Raw genomic sequence first — 26,993 nt, 5'->3', positions numbered from 1 at the left:
CAACACACTATTCGAGTAACCTTTTAACACTTATTCCCTTTGGGATTCGACCCCAACCTTGTTGGGTTATTATATTTTACACCGAGCATCTTACACTATTTATTAAAGTGTAATTTGAGCGTATCAACCGCACACAATTATGCGGACGGACAACCTTTGCAAGTGCATTTTTATCAGATATTTTCAGCTTAATATAAATAGAACTTTTTGTTATTTTTAGGTAAAGTTTAGTTTTGGGAGAACACCTGAGCCGTTTTTCTTTGCTGTTTTGAGTAATTCTGTACTAAATTAATTTCTAAATGTTAGATTTTCTTTCTCTAATCAATTATTATGCATTCTATCTTAATTTCTTCTTGTATTTCTTCATGTTTCATGAGTAGTTAGGGTTGTGGCCCAACCCTAGTGTGGGTACTTAAGGGGTGTTTGATTTAGGGCTTGTTTGTGATTGGGTTAGTGATATTTAGCAAAGTTCATGCTTAAATTCAAGAATTAGTGGTTGCAAACATTGATTCATGCCTATTTGACTTAGTCTCTTCTTGAGAAAGAGAGGGTAAGTCTAGGAACACTTGGCTAACAAGAAATTGGGGTGAACTCAAGAAATTGTTAGCCCCAATTAAAAGGTCAAATCTTGAGATAGTAAGACACGACTTGAGAATATATCACTTGTTTTGTGCAATACCCATTTGGACTTGAAAAGGCCAAATGGGCAAAATCACTCAAACTACCGAGAGGTATAGAATGGGTAATTACGTGTGATTGCTATATTACAACCTCGACTAATCAAACTTGCCCTAGAGTGTACAACCCGTTAGGTAACCACCTAGGTGTAAATCACGGTATCTTTTATCATTTGAAAAACAACCAAAACCAAAAATATTGTCTCCTAGTTTCATATTTGCAATCAATATCTTAAAGTATAAGTAAAAACAACAAACAAGAATGTGGAAGTGTAATTTAAGACACAACATACAATTGCACTAAATATATACCTAATCCCAGTTCTAACTCCCTGAGGATTCGATCCCGACTCGCGTTGGGATTTATTATTGCTTTGAACGCCTCACTACCTATATTTGTGGTGTGAGTTTGGGCGACATCAGGTTGCATTATCGATATTTAGCTTAAAGTATGCATACTTATATGTATATTGCCTCGTATTTTACTCATGTTTCGTAAATTTCGGATGTGAAATATAATAATTTGTGCTAATTCATTGTGTTTTTATGTGTAGGAATCATCAGGGGGCAATATGGGGCGAAGGTGCGAGATTGGAGGCAAAAATGTCACGATCCAAAATCCACTAAGGGTCGTGAAGGCACCAGACACCATTGTAAGGCAAGCCAACACTAAATAACTAGTAGTTTCTCATTTTAGATATTTCTTATTTCACTTCTTTTATACGTCTAAACAATAAGGAATAAATTTCCACTAAATAAATAATGATATCTTTAACAATTTCAAAATACTGGCTACTTCCATAGACATCCCAGAATCCGGTGTCACAAGTGCATGAGCATTTACTAGGGAATGGAATAAAATACAGTAACTGTCCGGAATACAAGTGGATAGAAATGAAAATGCAGTACAATACTCTGAAGGAGACTCTGCTGGCTACGGTCGTCTCGATAAATGCAACTCACCTAAGTCTCTGTATCAATCATGTCGTTATGCCACTAGCCACACATAAACCTATGCAACAAAAATGCACGGCAAGTGTAGTATGAGAACGAAAACAACGTGTACCCAATGAGTATCCCATCTAATCTCGAAGAAGTAGAGACGAGAGGTCAACTTCGACACTTACTAGTGGTCTAATAGTAATATATTATTAATGCGATTAATCATGGAGTTATTAAGAATGACAGTAATTTCAAATAAGTCACGAACAGGTAAAAGTTTCTTTTTATATTAAAAATCTCTGAATTAATAATCTATTAATTTCCAATTATCTCAAGCCAGGGAGGGAAAATATTAATATCGATAAATCACAAGGCAAGCATTACAAGCATGCGCAAATCATGCCGAGGACATACAGCCCGATCCAACAATATTTAAAATGTGCACTGCCAGAGGGTCGAATGGCGCGAACCATAGATGCATCTATTTAATCTAGCGAGGCGTTCGGCCCATTCCGAAATTAAACACATACAGACAGTCAATCAAGAAGTCAACAGGGAACAATTATCCAAAGAAAAGCCAATTCTCTTTTAAAAATTTAATAAAAAGAAGTTTAATCCTTTTAGAAATTCATTTACCAATTCGATAGGAATTAAGCAATTCATTTGTCAACAAGGTTACAAATACTCCAAGTATAGCATGCTTTTGGGTCCTAGACTACCCGGACTTACACATAATAGTAGCTACTCATGGACTCTCGTCACCTCGTGCGTACGTATCCCCCACAAATAGGAGCACATAACCAATTATTTCACCTATGGGGACAATTCCCTATTACAAGGTTATAAAGGAGACTCACCTCGCTTCGAAGACCTATAACCGGCATTCCACGCTCTTCCGAAGACTCGAATCGATGCACAATGCTCCAAAACTAGCCAATAATTATTCAAATCCATGAATATTTGTTCAATTACTCATTATAATCCAATTTATAACACTTCCTAACCCTGATCGAAAAGTTAACAAAATTGCCCTCGGGCCCACGTGCATGGATTCCGAAATTTTTCGAAGATAAAGTTTACCCATGAACTCCCGAACTCAATATATGATTTTTTCTTAATTTCGTATCCAAAGTCGTGATCAAACTCCAAGAATATCAATTTTCTAGGTTTCCCCTCAAACCCCAGGTTTCTACCAATTTCCATGTCCAAATCCGTATATAATCATGTATTTAACTAAAAACTAGCATAAATTACTTACCTAATGCTTGGTGGTGAAAATGACACCTCAAAATTGCTCCAAAATCGGCTCCAATGGAAGAAATGGGGTTGAAATGAACCCAACCCCCGATTTAAAAGAACCTCACTGCCTCCAGCATTTTCGCACCTGTGGTCTCTTGACCGCTTCTGCGGTCTCGCAGGTGCGAACAAAACGCCGCTTCTGCGGTCCAGGGCTCCCAGCCCATTTCGCTTCTGCGTCCTATCCTCCACAGATGCGGTCCCGTATCTGCGGCAAAACGACCGCATCTATGGTCCCAGCCTAGCCGTCCATTTCCGCTTCTGCGACACGAAGGCCGCTTCTGCGACACGAAGGCCGCTTCGCGGCTCCGCACCTGCGGCCCTAGTCTCGCAGGTGCTGTTACACCAGCAACCAGCAACTTCAGCCCTTTCCAAAATTCTATTTTCGATTCGTTAACCACCCGGAATCCACCCGAGGCCCTCGGGACCCCAACCAATCATACCACTCAGTCCCAAAACACATTACGGACTTGCTCGAGGCCTCAAATAATATCCAACAGCGCTAAAATCATGAATCGACCTCCAATCCAAGCTTAATGAACTTTAGAATTTCAAACTTTTTCATTCGATGCCAAAACATATCAAATCACGTCCGATTGACCTCAAATTTTGCACACAGGTCATATTCGACATTACAGACCTACTCCAACTTTCGGAATCGAATTCTGACCCCGATATCAAAAAGTCCACTTCCGGTCAAACTTTTAAAAAAAACTTCAAATTTCTATCTTTAGCCAAATGACCCACGAACCTCTGAGTTCACATCCGATCCCGCTCCCAGCACTAGAATCAACATACGGAGCTATTCCCAGACTCGGAATCCCAAACAGACATTGATAACACTGAAATGCACTTCAACCTAAACTTATGAAATTCTTTCAAAAGTGCTAACTTCCACAATAGGTGCCGAAATATTCTCGTGTCTTCCCCAATCCGTACATACGCCCAAGTCCGAAATCATCATACGAACCTGCTGGAACCTTTGAATCTCAATTCCGAGGTCGTTTACTCAAAAATCCAATCCTAGTCAATTCTTTCAACTTAAAGCTTCCAAAATGAGAATTCTCCTTCCAAATCAACTCCGAACTTCCCGAATTTCAATTCCGACCATGCGTACAAGTCATAATACCTGAAGTGAAGCTGCTCATGGCCTCAAACCACTGAACGACGTGCTAGATCTCAAAACAACCGGTCGGGTCGTTACATTCTCTCCCACTTAAACATACGTTCATCCTCGAACGTGCTAAGAACTGCACTAGAGTTGTCCGAAATCACTATTTAACACCTCGAGCACCTACCTGTGCTACCACAACTCGGCTGGGCACCTTAGCTTGATTAATCTGAAGATATCTTTTTTCACTTAAGCAAATAAGCCTTAGAGCCCAATTCCAACATCCGAAATTCTCTGTCAGGCTTGTTTCCAACATACGTTCACCGTATCAATCACTGCACGATGTACCAGAATATGATTGCATACCTTTGCTGGATTCACACCTTGCACCGCTTTACTCACAGAATCACAATACATTCTCTGATCACATTAGTCAAAATTCCACGAATCTGATTCTCCCATTGCACCTCATGTCATACATAGGTCTTGTTCTAACTCTTACAATACCACCATGACAGAAGAGATGTATAGAAATTCATAACCAACTACTGAATCAACAAATCATTGTGTCTATACTCGTGACAAGAACCATCACCTCATTCTGAACCAAATAATGGTCTTAGATCCTTAACATACTTCATATAATCAGATTGCACTGATCCTAAATCCAATGATCTCGTCTCACCCAGTACGAACTGCTCAGGCAATAAGCCACCCAGACATGACCAAAAAGTCTCGTATGATGTCACAATGTGCCAATAGGCTACCCAACTCGAACGGGATACAAAAGGAAAACAAACCCTGGAAGGAACTACACAAATCATGCGCTATTTTGAACTTTCCTCATAAATGGAAAACAAGACACACAAAATAGAATATAGAAAGCTGTATTTAACATCACACTGTTGCGGCGCGCAACCCGATTCAAATAACATACCTATGGCGGCGTGCCACCCGATCCACCCATAAAATTCACATAAGGAGATACACACCGAGCTAGATTGCTCATTACAACAAAATACCAAATGTCAGTCACAAGCACGCTAAGTGCATAATACCATCCCTGGGGAGACATATAGCGCTATAAGCTACAACTCAAGCACAACTGAGGTGCGATATACGATCTGAATCTCAAGAGCCATTCCGCTCATATAACATCATCCCTACGCAGAATCTCATCACATAAGAAATTCACCAAGCCATCTCACATCCCACACGGTGCAATGTATCATTACATGAAATAGCTGACGACGAAATAACACCCCGACTACTCTTCTATAAGGAGCACATTGCTAAAATGAACGCATCTGGCCTGATATAGAGCCTATATTCATATTTAAATCCATCCACAGACCTCAAGTTGATTTTGATCACACTAAACTAGGCCAATAACCTTTCATAGTTCCATAATAACCCCCTTTTTCTCATAAAACACAAGAACAACCATCATAACCGGAGTAATCCTCCACGGTCAATAACCCAATAAATCGAGTGCCCTCCAGGCATCGATTCTCAATTTAATGACATCACTACAATCTTCATACTTGGTTTAACTCTTCAATCGATCAAGTGGCTACATGCCACACTTATACAACCTTCCTATGGGGCACGCTCCCACAACCTTCCGTAACAGATAACATGTTTGTACATCCAAACCACCGGCTGCACTAATGCTGAAAAGCGATCAAGAATCCTTAACCAGGATGCAAAGCCTTTTTCACAAAACACTGATCTCAGGTGATGCTGAAGACAATACCAACTTACTTTAAACATCGAGACTCTGTTCCTGCTCATCCGAGCTCGTGATATCCTTGTCAACACCGAACTGCAACCTTGATCCTCACTTCAAATTCCATACCACTCCTTGTACCCAACATGCCAATATACGATAGAACACGATTTTCATCATCACTCCAGAACCACTAATAGATTAACACTTCATCATATAAAAACTTTTCACTTAACTCACTTTAGGAGAACCATAGCAACAAACAGGTTAATTCTCATAATCGTAGAATATGCAAATCTCAAAGTAGTGGTCTAAGCCACCATAGCCCTTTCGAGATCTGCCTACACATAACAGGCCATAACAGTAGAATATTTCTGAATAACATCAATTACGGCAACCGACAAGCTTACCATGTATCTTCTCAAATCACTTGCACAACTTGATCACGCTGAAGGAACTGATCACTACCACCAATCTGTCAATTCAACTATGGCTAACCAATCTATCTTCTTCCAATTTATCCTTGATTGCCTTAGAATAATAATAACTCCATCCAACATATAACACGCTCCATCCGCACTCATCCCGAGTGACTTGAATCACGAGACCATGTTGCCTCAAATCCTACGAACCATTTCATACCTCCCAAATGCTACAATGTAAGTCAAAACATCATAGAATATTCTGGGCCTCTTCTCATAAGCCGCTAAAAAGCTTGATTCTTAATCGTACCTATAGGCTCGAAATCATTAGGCACTACACTTTACCCCTTTGAATCCACTAGGATCGTTGTTGAGAGCCACCTGCCTGACTTGGCCCCGAATGTAATTAACTCCATGAATCTTCTAGCACATGAATACCCTCTCGACGAAGTGCCCGGCAGAATCACTTCCCTTGGAACTCGCATCTATACAAGGCATAAATCCTGAATCATTCCCCAAGTCTGAACATGAGTCAATAAGGCCAACCATGGCACACCTTTAACAATTCATTTGCTCAATTTACCACTTATGTTCTTTTTCCACAGCTGAAGTAACCCATCAATATGCTAACATACAGAAACCTCGCAAGTAGTTAACCATGCAACCCAATCATCGGCGGTGAGGCTCTCCCACTTAGCTTGAAGCTACTATTACACAACTATGAAATTCACTAGGATTCTTTATCTCTTATTGGCATAACCTTGCACAAACAATCGCCCAAAATTCTCGGAACCTTTCTGTAAAACCCATTTTTATACTCTGAATCATCAACCACATTCGCACAACCGATCTCTTTGTTGTATAACCAATATAATTCTTCGCAAAGGCTTCGCCAACCATGCGACCGCCGATCTACTCACCGAAGATAACCCAACTATGGAATTTGCATATTGACATCTTCCAATGCTACTGCACAAGGTACAACCACTACGATATCAATAACCCATCCTGAGTCCGAGCTCACTCTCTAGCTGCACAAGTCCATTCACCCCTCGTGGATATCAATTAGGTGTGCCACAATATCCTTCTAATTCAAAGTTACGTTGTATACTTCTTCATTTCAAGCAGCTCCTTTCCGTTATATCAAATCTCCTGCCACATAATAGCCCAAACTTCAAATTAAATCTGTAGACCTCAATCGCCAATTGCTAAAATTCCCAAATAATTCCAAACTCTCCTTAATGTGTGTAGTCATCCTACCACAAAGCCCATATGTAACTCCGCCACTCTCCCACTTTGGCGAAACTCACCCCTTTAATCGACTACTTGACCATTGCTTCTTATACCTGGCCTTCTAGAAATTTTAACCACCGCCTAACACTCCCTACATGTCCTTCATCATCCTTTGCTGCTCATTTGTTTCCTTAAATACAATCTATCTTCGTAGCACTTGAACCCACAAATCGCTATTAATTGTAAACTTTTCCGAAGATCATCTTTCTCGAGTCGTCAACATTAGAAACTCCGATTCAATCCTGAACCTCCGCACCCTGTGATTTCTAACAGTCGTTTCTCCAATATTATTTCACAATATCTTACCCCAAAGGCGAATTGCAGAAGACCATAACATAGGCGAACTTAACACATACAATCGAGGACAATGACACTACATTGCAGATGAAAATTTTCACCACGCTCGAAAATACCAAGTCTCGTTACTTCATCACCCAAAATCTGGACATTCATATGCCAATTGATTTTCCTCCGCCGAAAATGAAATATCAGATCTCTGAATCGTGCACTAAGCAGACTTCCTTTCAAATCATTCACCGCCCAACACATAGGCAAGTATCCTACCATCAAGTCAATAATGTTCAATAACAAATCGTGAGCATCATAGCAATCTGTGCATAGCCTCCAAGCTCTCAGAAGCACAACTATCAAGCCAAAATGATAGAAAGATCCTCCCGCAAGGCGACGACAATAGCCCAACCAACTATACTGGGAGAAACATCTCGCACCACATCTGTAGTACCATTACAATTCTTCAATTCTCAATTTATAACAAGCGGTTCACGCCATGTAAGATTGAGTAGGAAGGAAACAAGGGCATAAGCCTCAAGGAATCAAATCGCACGATGAGGAATCAAGAAGGGAAGTACTCCTACAGCCTTGTAGCCTCCCGAAGATAAGTACAGACGTCTCTGTACCGATCCGCGAGACTCTACTAGACTTGCTCATGACTCGTGAGACCTAAGGGAACCTAGTGCTCTGATACCATGTGTAAGCACGTGATTTTTGCCCAATATGAGAATTACTCCCAAAAAAAATTCAAAAATAAAATGATTTTCCTTGGTGTGCAATTTTGTGGTATTTTTGTGTAACTATTTGTATGTTTGTATGTGCATGTTTATTTGCTAAATTAATAAAAAAATACAAAAATATGTCGCATATTGCATGTAGGATTTAATTCTACAATTTGTTAGTAATTAAGTTTGTTTACAAAAGATAAAAATTTACAAAAAATAGGCATCGTTTGCATTTTAGCATTTAATGTCCGAATATACAATTTTATGCTTAATTATTACTTAATTGTGCTTTAATTATTATTGGGAGTTAATTTATGCTTTTATAACTTAATTTAGTTCTTAATAATAAGTTAAGTATTTTTATAATTTAGTTTTAGAGAAATAAAAGAAGAAAAGAGAGCGAAAATATAAAGAAAGTCAGAATTGGGCCTCTTCTTCGATTTCAAGCCACAGGCCCAAAAAATAGCCCAATCTTCCCAAACGACCCAGTCCATTTCGAACTGGGTCGACCCAGTCCATAACCCAACATCCTATTATCTTACATTTTATAAAAACAAAACAACAAAAAAGAAGAAAAACCCTAAAAACAAGCTAAGTCATCCCCCCCTCCTATCTTCTTCTTCTTCCTCAAGCTTCTCCAAGCTCCATCAATGGCTTCCTTCCTTCCCCTCACGCCACACACACTCACTCACAACACACGCGCACAGCTCCTTCACCATCATCTTCATCCTCACGCGAGGTAGATCCCAATAAAAGCCAACGAATAGCTCGTCATCATTGCCGCTCCATCGCCATCGCCATCGTTGCCATGGCAGCTCCATCGCGACCTGCTTCAGTTGCGTTGTTGCTGCCTTCATCGACCTCGTCCCAAGCTTCATCAACAACTTTATGACGAGCAGCTGCCCCCCCGACGTTGCTGCAGCTACTATTTCATCGTCCAAACGGACCCAGCTACTTCTTCTTCATGTTCGTCGTCGCTGTGTCGCCGCTGCTGCTGCCGCTGCGTCGGCGCTGCTGCTGCTCCGTTTTGCTGCTGCTCACGTTTCAGCTTCTGCCCCATAGTCCATCGTCGCGTCCAGCTGCTACGAGCATTCATGGCTTCTCCAAATAATGTTGATGCATCACGTGTCGCAGTTTGTTTCAGCTGCGTCCAGCTGCTGATTTTGGTTCGTTGTCCGTCGACCTCACCTACTGCTTCATGGAACTTCTTCTTCCTCACTCGACGCACTGCTGCTGCTGCTCGTCGCAGCAGTTGCTTAGGCTTCACGTTGCTTCATCTTCTTCGAATCGTCAAAGTTCGAAGGTCTTTCGTTGAGTCGAAGCTCGGACACATTTGTTTACAATCGTTGCTCGTCGTTTCATTTCCGGTTAGTTGGGTTTTGAATCTCATTTATCGTCCATATTTTTGTTTGGTATTTTTCGGATCCAAAATCGATAAATGATTCAATTCTTGTTTGGTTTGTTCGTCGTTGAAATAATTTTCTAGTTTGTTCATATGTTAATTTTCAGATTTCAAATGGAAATTAATTAATTTGTTTTTCATATTTATTTCATGTTTGTTTTGTTGTTTAGGTAAATAGTTGTTAGTTTGATGTTTGTTAGATTCAAATTGAAATTTAATTGATTATTTCTTAAATTTGTTTCATGTTGTTATATATTTTCTAGAAATTATTAATGTTGTTTGAGCCGTTTAATCCGTCATGTTTGTTGTTTTAAAAAATAGATTCATTCATGTTCATACTTTGTTTGGTTGATCTTGAATCCGAAATTTGTATAGTTTGATTTCTTGTTTATCATTTATGATTATTTCTTGAATTTGTCTCATAATCTTGTTTAAGTTTAATATAGGAATTGTTGGTTGTAATGTTGTTAGAGTTAATTTTAAGTTCAATATGATTGAATTTAGAAATCTAAATATACTTGTTTGTTGTTGTTGTTGAATCCAAAAATAGGATTGTTTGTTGCTAAAATATTGTTCAATCAAATTTTAGTTGTTCTTTGTTGTTCAATCATGTTCATGTGATTTGTTGTTGAAATGTTGAAGAAATCATGTTCATGAGATTTGTTGTTTGAATTTATGTAGAAATTGGTCATATTGACTATATTTTGGTTGAGTTTTATTAATTGATTTGTTATAGCTGATGGGGTAATTTGGTAAATCGTAATACGTTTGGGGGTAAAATAGTAATTGCAATAAGGTCGGAGGGGTAGTTTAGAAATTGTACATTTTGTAATTTTTTATATGAAGCATGGGGGACAAAATGAAATGGGGTGGGTTGTGATATAGTTATTTAATATAAAGGGGGGACAAGACAAATTTTAGTGTGGGGAATCTTGTATTTGTTTATGTTAGGCATGGGGGACAAAATATAATGGGGTGGTGTGATATATTTATTTAATGTAATGGGGATGAGTGGGAAGATAATGGGTTTGGTAGAGAAAATGGGTTGATTTTAATTGATTAAAAGATTTATGGGATGGGATTATATATAGGAAGTCTTGAACACAAGACAAAGACAGACAATAACATACAGAGAATACAGAAGAGAAAGAACGAATCTGAACAGAAAGAAAATAAGAGAGAGAAAAAAAAAGGCTGAACATTTAAGAGAGAGAAAATTCCGAAAAAATATTTAAACTTTCAAAAAAAAAACTAAAAAAAAATCTTCTGCTTTCTTTCATTGTTTGAAATCAGAATTAATTGTTGTTTAATCAAAAGTTGGAAGCATTTGTTTTGAGATTACTACTCCACCGGTCTGTTACTGGGTTGTTACTGTTGCTGGGTTGTTGTTGCTGTGTTGTACTGTTATTACTGCTGCTGATTCTCATCTTCATTTTCTTTTGCTTCCAATATCAGGTACGCATCTTACACGCTGGTTATTGTAATCCGAATATGAAGCATGAATACGAAAAATAAAGAGTTGAAATTCTGAATTAGTTTTAATTATATTCTGAATTTTATTTGTATGTATAATTTATTTAGTTTGCAAAAAATCAGAATCGTGTAGCTATTTAATACATACAGTGGAACATCCGACGATAGCTTAACGATTGAACTATCTATATATTGCCAAAAAATAAATAAATGGTGCAGTAACTCCGTCAAGTAAAAATCAAACGAATAGGCCATCTAGTAGGAACTTGGCAGAAATATTGTTTAAGTTAAATAATATTGGTTAATTTCAGCATGTAAATGGTCTAGGATTAAAATTAGATTGCCATGTTTTTTTTTAATTTGACAAACTGAGAACATGCCTAATATAATGCAACTAGGTAATAACATGTAAATAAATTAAGACATTTTCTCTTTTATTTTGTAGAGACAAATTTAATAGGAAAAATGTAGGCACTTTAGGATTATCCTTTTAAAATAAATGAGACGAGCCTTGCCAAATAAAACACACAAATTGTGGGGCCCTCGATAAAAATTTAATTGATTACTTAGACTTCGGGATGGGCCGTTTAGCAAGTTTCACGGCCTTCCCCAAAGTAATAAAGCGTTAATCGCTTTAGGCGCGATATAATACATTCTTAAACACGGGTACGCATTTATGCGACCCAAATCCAAATCCCAAAACATTGAATAAAAATATGTTCCGGATCGTGGATGCATTTTATGTGACGCAATCCAAAGACATGTTTTTTAAACGATGTTCACATTCTTTAAAAATATAATAATAAAAGCGGCCAAAGGATAAAATTTGCACATAAGTTTATAATACGTATTATATCAAATAATCAAGCCAAATATAACAGTTGAGCGACCGTGCTAGAACCACAGAATTCGAGAATGCCTAACACCTTCTCCCGGGTTAACAGAATTCATTATCCGGATTTCTGGTTCGTGGACTGTAATACAGAGTCATTCTTTTCCTCGATTCGGGATTAAAATTGGTGACTTGGGACACCTTAAATCTCCCAAGTGGCGACTCTGAAATAAATAAATAAATCTCATTTCGATTGTCCTTTAATTGGAAAAACTCCATGTACCCTCGCGGGGCGGAAAAAGGAGGTGTGACACCATGTTGTCACGACCCAAAATCCAATAAGGGTCGTGATGGCGCCGGACACAATTGTCAAGCAAGCCAACACTAAATAACTAGTAGTTTCTCGTTTTAGATATTTCTGATTTCACTTCTTTTATATGTCTAAACAATAAGGAATAAATTTCCACTGAATAAATAATGATATCTTTAACAATTTTAAAATACTGACTACTTACATAGACATCCCAGAACCTGGTGTCACAAGTGCATGAGCATTTACTAGGGAATGGAATAAAATACAGTAACTGTTCGGAATACAAGTGGACAGAAATGAAAATACAGTACAATACTCTGAAGGAGACTCTGCTGGCTATGGTCTTCTCGATAAATGCAACTCACATAAGTCTCCGTATCAACCATGCCACTATACCACTAGCCACACATAAACTTGTGTAACAAAAATGCACAGCAAGTGTAGTATGAGTACGAAAACAACGTGTACCCAATGAGTATTCCGTCTAATCTCGAAGAAGTAGAGACGAGAGGTCGACTTCGACACTTACTAGTGGTCCAATAGTAATATTATTAATGCGAGTAATCATGGAGTTATAAAGAATGGCAGTAATTTCAAATAAGTCACGAACAGGTAAAAGTTTCTTTTTATATTAAAAATCTCCGGATTCATAATTTATTAGTTTCCAATTATCTCAAGCCAGGGAGGGCAAATATCAATATCGATAAATCTCAAGGCAAGCAATAAAAGCATGCGCAAATCATGTCGAGGACGTACAGCCCGATCCAACAATATTTAAACTTTGTACTGCCAGAGGGTCGAATGGTAGAACCATAGATGCATCTATTTAATCTGCCGAGGCATTCGGCCCGTTCTGAATTTAAACACATACAGACAGTCACTCAAGAAGTCAACAGGGAATAATTATCCAAAGAAAAGCCATTTCTCTTTTAAATATTTTATAAAAAGAAGTTTAATCCTTTTAGAAATTCATTTACCAATTCGATAGGATTTAAACAATTCATCTGTCAACAAGGTTACAAATATTCCAAGTATAGCATGTTTTTGGGTCGTAGACTACCCGGACTTACACATAATAGTAGCTACGCACGAACTCTCATCACCTCGTGCGTACGTAGCCCCCACAAATAGGAGCACATAACCAATTATTTCACCTATGGGGACAATTCCCTCTTACAAGGTTATAAAGGAGACTCACCTCGCTTCGAAGACCTATAACCGGCATTCCACGCTCTTCTGAAGACCGAATCGATGCAAAATGCTCCAAAACTAGCCAAGAATTATGCAAATCCATTAATATATGTTCAATTACTTATTACAATCCAATTTATAACAATTCCTAACCCCGATCGAAAAGTTGACAAAATTGCCCTCGGCCCACATGCCCGGATTCCGAAATATTTCAAAGATAAAGTTTACCTATAAATTCCCGAACTCAAATATATGATTTTCTCTTAATTTCATACCCAAAGTCATGGTTAAAATCCAAGAATATCAATTTTCTAGGTTTCCCCTCAAACCCTAGGTTTCTACCAATTTCTATCCAAATCCATATATAATCATGTATTTAACTAAAAACTAGCATAAATTACTTACCTCATGCTAGGTGGTGAAAATGACACCTCGAAGTTGCTCCAAAATTGTTACACCCCATATTTTCGTACATGAAAGCATGCCATAAATAAATTAATGAGAGCCCGGAAGTGCGATGTTACACCCAACAGTATTACATTACGGTGATGTCATGTTTCACAGTATTAAGTTGCGACGATGTTGCACCCTGAAGTGTTGTACGTTAAAATTTCGTTTTCAGCTAACCGATGTAAGACTCGGGGATGAGATCATCTTGACGTTAACATACTTACGCTATTTATAGCAAGCAATAAATAAGTGTTATGAAGAATAAGAGGGTACACGGATTAAAGAAAACGAGTTTCGTTTAAAGTGGTCAATTTGGAATAAAATACGGGTCGAGCGATAATACCCGATAGTTATGAATTAGTACCATGCAATGTACCATATGACCACGGTAGTATAATATATAAAGTATATATGAAGTATTTTAATAATAAATAGAATTTTAAGTTATTCAGGGCAATTTTTAAATTATGCGTGTAATTGGTTAGTTACCGGGTAACGGTACATTACCCAGTTAACTAATAAGCGGACAAAAATTTAATCAATGACCCATGGGGAACGTGGCAGCCCCTGCTTTTGTATAAGATGAGTCATTAACTCATACTTTACATGTGTCTAGATTTATAAAATCCAAGTCTTACAAAGACTTTGGGTAGGCCTTATCAAAATCAAAGGAAATAAACAATTTCATTTTAAAAGACAAAGGTTCTATGTTACATTTTGTTCCAAAATGAGAAACAGAACCTTCAACTCAAATTTCAAAATCAAACGTTAGGGATCCTTGGTAACTTATAAAAGACAATTTGTCTTTAAGAACAAAGATCGTTCAAGAACATAATGGAAATCGAAATTTGTCCAAAATTTCAAGACCAAGCAAAGTTCGTTTCAATTTCAAGTAAATCCAGTGTAAATTTCGTAGAAGCAGATTCGTTCAAATAATTTCAGGAATAGGTATGTTAGGCTATCCCTTCTTTCTTTTGGCATGATCCATACGATACGAACGAAAGGTGCAAAGGCACAAATTCCATAAGTGACTCTATTCATAGAAGTATTAGAAATATCTATGTTTTTGAATTTCCATGTGTCATAATATTTTATCATCTGTTCATGGGTCTCAAAAAAATACGAAAGTTGAAAAGATGTTACTTTATGATATTACTCAAAGGCAAAGTGGTCTTATGACAATTTCAAAAGATTTTATTAATGTACTTTTCATGCATTGCATACATGTACATTGACCCATGACTCAAACGGCATTATATATGCATATATATGTATATATATGTATATGGGATATGGGAAAAGGTTATGGCGTTACATACGCACCACCACCTGATCAGCTGGTATACGATGATGATTTTGCCCACAGTGGACGATATGATATGATGGGATGCCCTCAGAGGCTGATGATGTTATGAAACATGTACCTATGCACGACATGACATTCATAGGCATATGCATGACGCTAAAAGTAATTTATGATTTACAAAGTTATTCAGACTTGCAGGATGAGTCATGTACTCTATATTTCTTTCACGTCTCTTATGTACTTATTTATATGCCTTACATACTCGATACATTATTCGTATTGACGTCCCTTTTGCCTGGGGACACTGCATTTCATGCCCGCAGGTCCCGATAGACAGGTAGAGAGCCCTCCAAGTAGCTTATCAGCTCAGCGGAAGATGTTGGTGCGCTCCATTTGATTCGGAGTTGCTTGTTTGGTTAGTATGATTTGGACGTGTATTGTTTGGTATGGCGGGACTCTATCTTGACCTTTATGATATTTATGTATTCTTAGAGGCTTGTAGACATATATCATATACGTGAAAGATTGTACGGCCTTGTCGGCCTATGTTTGAGTTTATAAATGATTATTTTGGCCTATTAGGTCTGTATGTCACGTGTATATAATGATGTAATAAGTAAGATATGTTATGTTGGTACTCGGTCGAGTAAGGTACCGGGTTGGCCATCGCAGCCCATCGGTTTGGGTTGTGACAAAGGTGGTATTAGAGCAGTTTTGTCCTAGGAAGTCTACATGCCGTGTCTAGTAGAGTCTTGTTTATGGGTGTGTAGTGCACCACATTTATAAGCAGGAGGCTACAGGGCATTTAGGACTGTCACTCTTTCTTCTTTCTCTAGATCGTGTGGTAGAGCTCACTTATAAGAATTCAAGTTCCGAGCTTCTATTTTTATTTATAATAAGACGATGCCTACGTTCAGAAAGAAGAACAATAAGAGATATAGTTGTTGAAGTGTTGAATTAGAGGAACTCGACTTCATATCATGCTTATGATAAATAAATATGAGGTCTCTAGCAGATCATGGGTATACTAAAAGGAGTAAGCTACCTGATAAGAATCCTTAAGGAAAGAATGCCTATCTATCTTTATGGTGAAGGACAATGAGAGATTAAGAAGATAAATACAAGTTTCAACAAGAAAAAGAAGCAAGATACGGATACGAGGCGCCCAGTTAATGAAGGTTAACAACGTTTATAATTGAGGCAGAGGAGCATAAGCTTTTTGAGTTATATTCAACAATAATAGAGGTATGTACAATTGGTCACACCCATTTCATTTATGCCCTGTGGGGGCTAACAGGTATAGTTAAGAGAAGGATGGGATATTAAGATCCGACTGGGGTTAGAGTAACCCAAATAGGTAAATGGATTACTTTCATTTGTTGGCATTTCCGAAGGGTATTAAAAATGTTCCAATAGATCTTCCTGTGAGACACCCAGATGGTGCACCCTAGAATATACGATTAGATATGAATACTAGCATTCAGAAGATAGGTAGTGAAAGCCTGGATGGGATAAATATTACCTTAAGTGTGGCTCTTATCCCTAGTAGAGCGAGGATGTTGAGCAACCCAAAGAGCCATTGGATGTAGCAAAGGGAAATCTAAAAGCGAAAGAATGTCGTATTGAAGTTTTCACAAGAAAAGGGATATGCAGAAATATTAACAGAGTAATGAGAAAGGAGAGAAGAAAGCATTATGAATAAGGTGTGATACATGGATGAAAATGGTAGAGTGTTACAAAACCTATAGTCAAACGAGGGAAGAGACGAAAGGTGATGGACCTTAAGACAACAAAAGAGTATAGTCCATAAGGTTATATCCTCATTTCGAGAAATAAGTTCGTGAATCCAACACAACTACCAGAAAGGAGAGTTAATCCCCAGAGTAACAGAGATCAGTATGGACTGATAAACAAGATAAACTAAATATGAATTAGGGACTGAATGATTGGAAAGTACTCGACATCATGGGAATTTCATATTTTGTTCCGCCAATAATAGAATGGACGACAAAAGAAGATTCATGAGAAATTTAGAGAATGGTCATCCAGGGAGACGCTTCCCTAAAGCAAGCAATGTGAGCAAAGTTAAGCTTAAGAGACTGTATGTGCCAGTTAAGCTAAGTGTTACCCTCGTGAGTAACGGAATTTGTCATCTTTGGTACAGAAGGATTGTCGCAAGGCGAGTAAGGATCATTGATGTTGTGAAACAACGCCAAAAATGAAGAGGTAAAACATCTATAGGTAAATCCTCATGGCTTCAACTCTTAGTACACCTCAAAGGGGGAAATATGAAGTGATGTGGTATTAAGTCAGAATTAAGTGGTTCTAGTGACTATGTCATGGTAAAGAAAGAATGCGATAAATGAAAGATGAATGATATGGCACTTATCCAAATCTTACAGATACACTACGATTCAAGAATATTGTGCAAGGACGACGTCAAGGAGAGGAAGTAAAGGTTCCTGCCTAAACTGTTATTAATAAATAAGGAGCCAGTGTGAGACGTAAGTTAAGACAAAGGAAATAACCCAAGAAAGATTACGAGGAATATTGATATGAGAATGGGCCAACGAGTAATTTGTAATTGGTCAGGAGGATCCCAGTTATGGCTAAACAGGAGGTTATAGACGAGTCATCAGATCGTGTAAGATAAATATAGTAGAACCCAACATGTAGAATTCAGCCTCAAAGAATATCATTATAATACTTGAGATATATTCAAACATGAGTCGGGGTAGTTAAAGGTACTGTATGAGTATTACGGGGGAAAAAGAAAGTACCACTAGGAAGACAATCAAAATATCAGTTCAGAAGCAACCGTACAAGCACAAGGGCATGGAAGTAAGTAACTACGGATGATTATAGGCAAGTAAGAACATCGAAAAGGTCCGTAATAAGCTCACAGTTTTACAAGTGTCAAAGGTTCTCCCTAAGTACTACAGTGAAGGACTAGCTGAGGAAATGAGGAAGAGGGCTTCAATCTAAGCACAGTGACCTAAAGAGGAAATGGTCTTATAACAACAGTTTCACAACAACATTGTACGTCCTCCATAAGAAATAGGAATCTACCGTGGCTAGTGAATTGGAAGTAAAAATCAAAAGAAATATTCAAAGATCATATGAGTTGTATGGAAATTTTGGCATGCGTGGGAGCTAATATAAGCTAAGTATACACGCAACAAGGGGAAAGAAAGATCAGGAAAGGTAATAACTTACATTAAAAGAAAATTGAGAAGGAACGAAAGGAATGATTTGATCAATGATCCCAAGTTGGTGACGTTATGAACGCACTTAAGAGTTTGGATTCTTATACATGCAGGATATATGTTAACTATCATATAGCCGTAAAAGATTTCGGTATAAGTTAAAAGAAAGAATTAAGCCCAGGGCATATACAAAGGATTGAATTGTTAGAAGATTGTGTCATGGATATTCTATAATGCCCATGAAAGGATAAGGCAATAACTGATACCATGAGCCAAAGGTCGAAAGATAGCTTAAGCCTACGTAAAGGTTGATCAGAAGGAAGAGGGAACTAAAGAATTACATCACCGAAGTAAATCAGGAGTCTGATTATTGGACCTAGAAAAATTATAAAAGTTGTGATGGAGAACATGATAGAATCACTCTTAATATCAGATGTTCAAGAGAAATAACACAACAATCATAATCTATAATGGCCCTACAAGGAAGCCAGTTAGAAGAAGTATCAGCCTCATAAGAAATCAGTACGAAGCTCCCAACGGATTGTGTATGTACCAAAGGTGCGAGTATTATAATAGAGCTTCAAGTTATGGATGTAAATTATACCTATGTGGAAGGGAGGTCAGGAAAGAGATGGAAGATATGATGCGAAATTTTAAGGTAAGGTAAAGTTGAACGACATACGAGATACTCAAGGGTAGAAGATGTGAATAGTCCATACTTCGGATAGGAGGCTAGAAGTGCTGAGATTCAATATCTAGGAATGATAGCGGCATCGGTAGTAGCATACCTTCCAGCCTATGGTCTAGGCAATGAAAAGCTTGTCGAAGAGAGTAAAGAAGAATTAGAGACGATGTGATGTCTCGCTTGATGTTCTAGAACAACATAAGAAAATATATGGTGCATGCAAGTTGAAGGAAGGCCGCGGATAGAATAAATAGAAATGTATAGGTCCCAAGCTAAAGTATAGTAGAGCGACAAAGTTTTAACGAAACATAAGTAAGGATGGGGAAAGGCAAGTGAAAAGGTGATGAGAATGGATAAGTCCTCAGGATTAAGCCCATGAAAACAAGTAGAACAGATGGTTTCTCCAAAGTATACAAAGTTCAGTATAGCCTGAATAAACTCGAAGGAATCTAAGAATAATAGCATTTAGAGAGAACGAAATGCTGGCCTAGTAATAAAATGAAGGGATAATCGTGACAGATAAATGATGACGTTTGGGCCTACGTTTGAATAATGATTTGAAAAAAAAAAGAGAAGGAGAAAAAATATTTCGCTAGCGGCACAAAATCAAGATACCCCATAAGGTGAATTGCATTGAGACACTATGAAATATGATTATGGAAATCACTTCAAATATTCCTCAATACAACGTAAGCCCTAGCAGTAATGTATTACGTAAAGAAGTTTCAAGTCTTCAAGTAAAGGATTATATGTCAACGTTGAGGCGAATCAACAATGGTCAGATATAAGTTATAAAGTATGACATGAGGCTAGGCCATGATTCTTAAGACGAACGGTAATTAAGGGGCATTGAAGGACTGAGATTTATACCTAAAGGGTAGGCAACAAAAGTAACTGGGAACTTGGTAAGCATACCTCAGTAAAGGTAGATTGAAGCAAAAATTATGGTATAGTATAATCAATGTGAATGCAATAAAGTCATGTGAATGGGTAACCAGATCTATGAAATAAGATATGGCCATATTCGCAAGTTCTACAAAGTATCTAGCAAAGGACTTCAGTATACATATAGAGGCTCAGAGAGGCATCCTATTAAGCCTTGTATATACAAAGTAAGGCCTAGAGATTGACTAAAATATAAAAGAAAAAAAAGAAAGATGAATTACATAAATGCACCTATAAAGCCAGGGTCATACAGGCTGCATGATAGGGGGTAACATAAGTTGCAAGATTAGGAAGATTTCGACCACAAGTCATGGCGTAGGAATAGAGGACTAAAGGGGGGAATACCCTGGCCTTTGGACTTATTCACAGAACAGTTGCCTAGATGTCAAGAGGATTAATAAAGTATTCGCAAGAGCTATGGGATATGAGAACGATAAGCGCATCAGTCAACATTCGAGGACGAATGTTCCAAAGGGGGAAATGATGTTACACCTTATATTTTCGTACATGAAATCATTCCATAAATAAATTAATGAGAGCCTGGAAGTGAGATGTTACACCCAGCAGTATTATATTACGGTGATGTCATGTTTCATAGTATTAAGTTACGACGACGTTGCACCCTGAAGTATTGTACATTAAAATTTCTTTTTCAGCTAACCGATGTAAGACTCGAGGATGAGATCATCTTGACGTTAACGTACTTACGCTATTTATAGCAAGCAATAAATAAGTGTTATGAAGAATAAGAGGGTACACGGATTAAAGAATACAAGTTTCGTTGAAAGTGATCAATTTGGAATAAAATATGGGTCGAGCGATAATACCTGATAATTATGAATTATTACCATGCAAGGTACCATATGACCATGGTAGTATAATATATAAAGTATATATGAAGTATTTTAGTAATAAAGAGAATTTTAAGTAATTCGGGGCAATTTTTAAATTATGCGGGTAATTGGTTAGTTATCGAGTAACGGAACATTACCCAGTTAACTAATAAGCGGACAAAAATTTAATCAATGACCCATGGGGAACGTGGCAGCCCCTCTTTTTGTATAAGATGAGTCATTAACTCATACTTTACATGTGTCTAGATTTAGAAAATCCAAGTCTTACAAAGACTTTGGGGTAGGCCTTATCAAAATCAAAGGAAATAAACAATTTCATTTTAAAAGACAAAGGCGCAATGCTACATTCTGTTCCAAAATGAGAAACAGAACCTTCAACTCAAATTTCAAAATCAAACGTTAGGGATCCTTGGTAACTTTTAAAAGACAATTTGTCTTTAAGAACAAAGATCGTTCAAGAACATAATGGAAATCGAAATTTGTCTAAAATTTCAAGACCAAGCAAAGTTTGTTTCAATTTCAAGTAAATCCCGTGTAAATTTCGTAGAATCAAATTCGTTCAAATAATTTCAGGAACAGGTATGTTAAGGCTATCCCTTCTTTCTTTTGGCATGATCCATACGATACGAACGAAACGTGCAAATGCACAAATTCCATAAGTGACTCTATTCATAGAAGTATTAGAAATATCTATGTTCTTGAATTTCCATGTGTCATAATGTTTTATCATATGTTCATGGGTCTCAGAAAAATACGAAAGTTGTAAAGATGTTACTTTATGATATTACTCAAAGGCAAAGTGGTCTTATGACAATTCCGATAGATTTTATTAACGTACTTTTCATGCATTGCATATATGTACATTGACTCATGACTCAAACGGCGTTATATACGCATATATATGTATATATACGTATTTGGGATATGGGAAAAGGTTATGGCATTATATACGCACCACCACCTGATCAACTGGTATACGATGATGATTTTGCCCACAGTGGCCGATATGATATGATAGGATGCCCTCAGAGGCTGATGATGTTATGAAACATGTACCTATGCATGACATGACATTCATATGCATATGAATGACGCTAAAAGTAATTTATGATTTACAAAGTTATTCAGACTTGTAGGATGAGTCATGTACTCTATATTTCTTTCATGTCTCTTATGTACTTATTTATATGTCTTACATACTCGGTACATTATTCGTACTGACGTCCCTTTTTCCTAAGGACACTGCGTTTCATGCCCGCAGGTCCCGATAGACAGGTCGAGAGCCCTCTAAGTAGGCTATCAGCTCAGCGGAAGATGTTGGTGCGCTCCATTTGCTTCGGAGTTACTTGTTTGGTTAGTATGATTTGGACGTGTATTGTTTGGTATGGCAGGACTCTATCCCGACCTTTATGAAATTTATGTATTCTTAGAGGCTTGTAGACATATATCGTATACGTGAAAGATTGTACGGCCTTGTCGGCCTATGTTTGAGTTTATAAATGATTATGTTGGCCTATTAGGTCTGTATGTCACGTGTATATAATGATGTAATAAGAAAGATACATTACGTTGGTACTCGGTCGAGTAAAGTACTGGGTTGGCCATCGCGGCTCATCAGTTTGGGTCGTGATAAAGGTGGTATCAGAGCAGTTCTATCCTAGGGAGTCTACAAGTCGTGTCTAGTAGAGTCTTGTTTATGGGTGTGTAGTGCAACACACTTATAAGCAGGAGGTTACAGGGCATTTAGGACTGTCACTCTTTCTTCTTACTCTAGATCGTGTGGTAGAGCTCACTTATAAGAATTCCAGTTTCGAGCTTCTATTTTTATTCGTAATAAGACGATGCCTACGTTCATAAAGAAGAACAATAAGAGATATAGTTGTGGAAGTGTTGAATTAGAGGAACTCGACTTCATATCATGCTTATGATAAGTAAATATGAGGTCTTTAGCAGATCATGGGTGTACTAAAAGGTGTAATATTCCTAATAAGAAGCCTTAAGTCAAGAATGCCTATCCATCTTTATGGTGAAGGACAATGAGAGATTAAGAAGATAAATACAAGTTTCAACAAGAAAAAGAAGCAAGATGCGGATACGAGGCGCCCAGTTAATGAAGGTTAGCAACGTTTATAATTGAGGCAGAGGAACATAAGCTTTTTGAGTTATATTCAACAGTAACAGAGGTATGTACAATTGGTCACACCCATTTCATTTATGCCATGTGGGGGCTAACAGGTATAGTTAAGAGAAGGATAGGATATTAAGATCCGACTGGGGTTAGAGTAACCCAAATTGGTAAATGGATTACTTTTATTTGTTGGCATTTCCGAAGGGTATTACAAATGTTCCAATAGATCTTCCTGTGAGACACCCAGATAGTGCACCCTGGAATATTACGATTAAATGTGAATATTAGCATTCAGAAGATAGGCAGTGAAAGCCTGGATGGGATAAATATTACCTTAAGTGTGGCTCTCATCCCTAGTAGAGCGAGGAAGTTGCGCAACCCAAAGAGCCATTGGATTTAGCAAAGGGAAATCTAAAAGCAAAAGAATGTCGTATTGAAGTTTTCACAAGAAAAGGGATATGCAGAAATATTAGCAAAGTAATGAGAAAAGAGATAAGAAAGCATTATGAATAAGGTGTGATACATGGATGAAAATGGTAAAGTGTTACAGAACCTATAGTCAAACGAGGGAAGAGACGAAAGGTGATAGACCTTAAGACAACAAAAGAGTATAGGCCATAAGGTTATATCCTCATTTCGAGAAATAAGTTCGTGAATCCAACACGACTACCAGAGGGGAGAGTTAATCCCCAAAGTAACAGAGATCAGTATGGACTGATAAACAAGATAAACTAAAGATGGATTAGGGACTGAATAATTGGAAAGTACTCGACATCATGGGAATTTCAGATTTTGTCTCGCCAATAATAGAATGGACGACAAAAGAAGATTCATGAGAAATTCAGAGAATGGTCATCCAGGGAGACGCTTCCCTAAAGCAAGCAATGTGAGCAAAGTTAAGCTTAAGAGACTGTATGTGCTAGTTAAGCTAAGTGCCACCCTCACGAGTAAGGGTATTTGTCATCTTTGGAACAGAAGGACCGCCGCAAGGCGAGTAAGGATCATTGATGTTTTGAAACAACGCCAAAAATGAAGAGGTAAAACATCTATAGGTAAAACCTCGTGGCTTCAACTCTTAGTACACCTCAAAGGGGGAAATATGAAGTGATGTGGTATTATGTCAGAGTTACGTGGTTCAAGCGACTATGGCATAGTAAAGGAAGAATGCGATAAATAAAAGAGGAATGATATGGCACTTATCCAAATCTTACAGATACACTACGATTCAAGAATATTGTGCAAGGACGACGTCAAGGAGAGGAAGTAAAGGTTCCTGCCTAAGCTGTTATTAATAAATAAGGAGCCAGTGTGAGATGTAAGTTAAGACAAAGAAAATAACCCAAGAATGATTACGAGGAATATTGATATGAGAATGGGCCAACGAGTAATTTGTAATTGGTCAGGAGGATCCCAGTTATGGCTAAACAAGAGGTTACAGACAAGTCATCAGATCGTGTAAGATAAATATAGTAGAACCCAACATGCAGAATTCAGCCTAAAAGAATATCATTATAATACTTGAGATATATTCAAACATGAGTCGGGGTAGTTAAAGGTACTGTATGAGTATTATGGGGATAAAAGAAAGTGTCACTGGGAAGACAGTCAAAATATTAGTTCATAAGCAACCGTACAAGCACAAGGGCATGGAAGTAAGCAACTACGGATGATTATAGGCAAGTAAGAACATCGAAAAGGTCTGTAATAAGCTCACAGTTTTACGAGTGTCAAAGGTTCTCCCTAAGTACTACAGTGAAGGACTAGCTGAGGAAATGAGGAAGAAGGCTTCAATCTAAGCATAGTGACCTAAAGAGGAAATGGTCTTGTAACAACAGTTTCACAACAAAATTGTACGTCCTCCATAAGAAAGAGGAATCTACCATGGCTAGTGAATTGGAAGTAAAAATCAAAAGAAATATTCAAAGATCATATGAGTTGTATGGAAATTTCGGCATGCGTGGGAGATAATATAAGTTAAGTATGCACGCAACAAGGGAAAAGAAAGATCAGGAAAGGTAATAACTTACGTTAAAAGAAAACTGAGAAGGAACGAAAGGAATGATTTGATCAATGATCCCGAGTTGGTGACGTTATGAACGCACTTAAGAGCTTGGATTCTTATACATGCAGCATATATATTGACTATCATATAGCCGTAAAAGGTTCCGGTATAAGTTAAAAGAAATAATTAAGCTCAGGGCATAGACAAAGGATTGAATTGTTAGAAGATTGTGTCATGGATATTCTATAACGCCCATAAAAGGCTAAGGTAATAACTGATACCATAAGCCAAAGGTTGAAAGATATCTTAAGCCTATGTAAAGGTTGATCAGAAGGAAGAGGAAACTAAAGAATTACATCACCTAAGTAAATCAGGAATCTGATTATTGGACCTAGAAAAATTATAGAAGTTGTGCTGGAGAACATGACAGAATCACTCTTAATATCAGATGTTCAAGAGAAATAACACAACAATCATAATCTATAATGGCCCTACAAGGAAGCCAGTTAGAACAAGTACCAGCCTCATAAGAAATCAGTACAAAGCTCTCACCGGATTGTGTATGTACCAGAGGTGCGAGTATTATAATAGAGCTTCAAGTTATGGATGTAAATTATACCTATGTGGAAGGGAGGTCAGGAAAGAGATGGAAGATATGATGCAAAATTTTAAGGTAAGGTAAAGCTGAACGACATACGAGATACTCAACGGCAGAAGATGTGAATAGTCCATACTACGGATAGGAGGCTAGAAGTGCTGAGATTCAATATCTAGGAATGATAGCAGCATCGTTAGTAGCATACCTTCCAGCCTATGGTCTAGATATCGAAAAGCTTGTCTAAGAGAGTAAAGAAGAATTAGAGACGATGTGATGTTCCAGAACAACATAAGAAAATCTATGGTGCATGCAAGTTGAAGGAATGTCGCGGATAGAATAAATAGATATGTATAGGTCCCAAGCTAAAGTATAGTAGAGCGACAAAGTTTTAACGAAACATGAGTAAGGATGGGGAAAGGCAAGTGAAAAGGTGACGAGAATGGATAAGTCCTTGGGATTAAGCCCATGAAAACAAGTAGAACAGATGGTTTCTCCAAAGTATACAAAGTTCAGTATAGCCTGAATGAACTCAAAGGAATCTAAGAATAATAGCATTTAGAGAGAATGAAATGCTGGCCTAGTAATAAAATGAAGGGATAATTGTGACAGATAAATGATGACGTTTGGGCCTTCTTTTGAATAATGATTTGAAAAAAAAAGAGAAAATAGAAGAAGAGAAAGAGAAAAAATATTTCGCTAGCGGCACAAAATCAAGATAACCCATAAGGTGAATCGCATTGAGACACTATGAAATATGATTATGGAAATCACTTCAAATATTCCTCAATACAACGTATGCCCTAGCAGTAATGTATTACGTAAAGAAGTTTCAAGTCTTCAAGTAAAGGATTATATATCAACGTTGAGGCGAATCAACAATGGTCAGATATAAGTTATAAAGTATGACATGAGGCTAGGCCATGATTCTTAAGACGAACGGTAATGAAGGGGCATTGAAGGACTGAGATTTATACCTAAAGGGTAGGCAACAAAAGTAACTGGGAACTTGGCAAGCATACCTCAGTAAAGGTAGATTAAATAAAAAATTATGGTATAGTATAACCAATGTAAATGCAGTAAAGTTATGTGAATGGGTAACCAGATCTATGAAATAAGATATGG

This window comes from Nicotiana tabacum, chromosome 5, assembly GCF_000715075.1.
Source record: "Nicotiana tabacum cultivar K326 chromosome 5, ASM71507v2, whole genome shotgun sequence".
NCBI lineage: Eukaryota > Viridiplantae > Streptophyta > Magnoliopsida > Solanales > Solanaceae > Nicotiana > Nicotiana tabacum.
Note: the sequence above shows the minus strand (reverse complement) of the source record.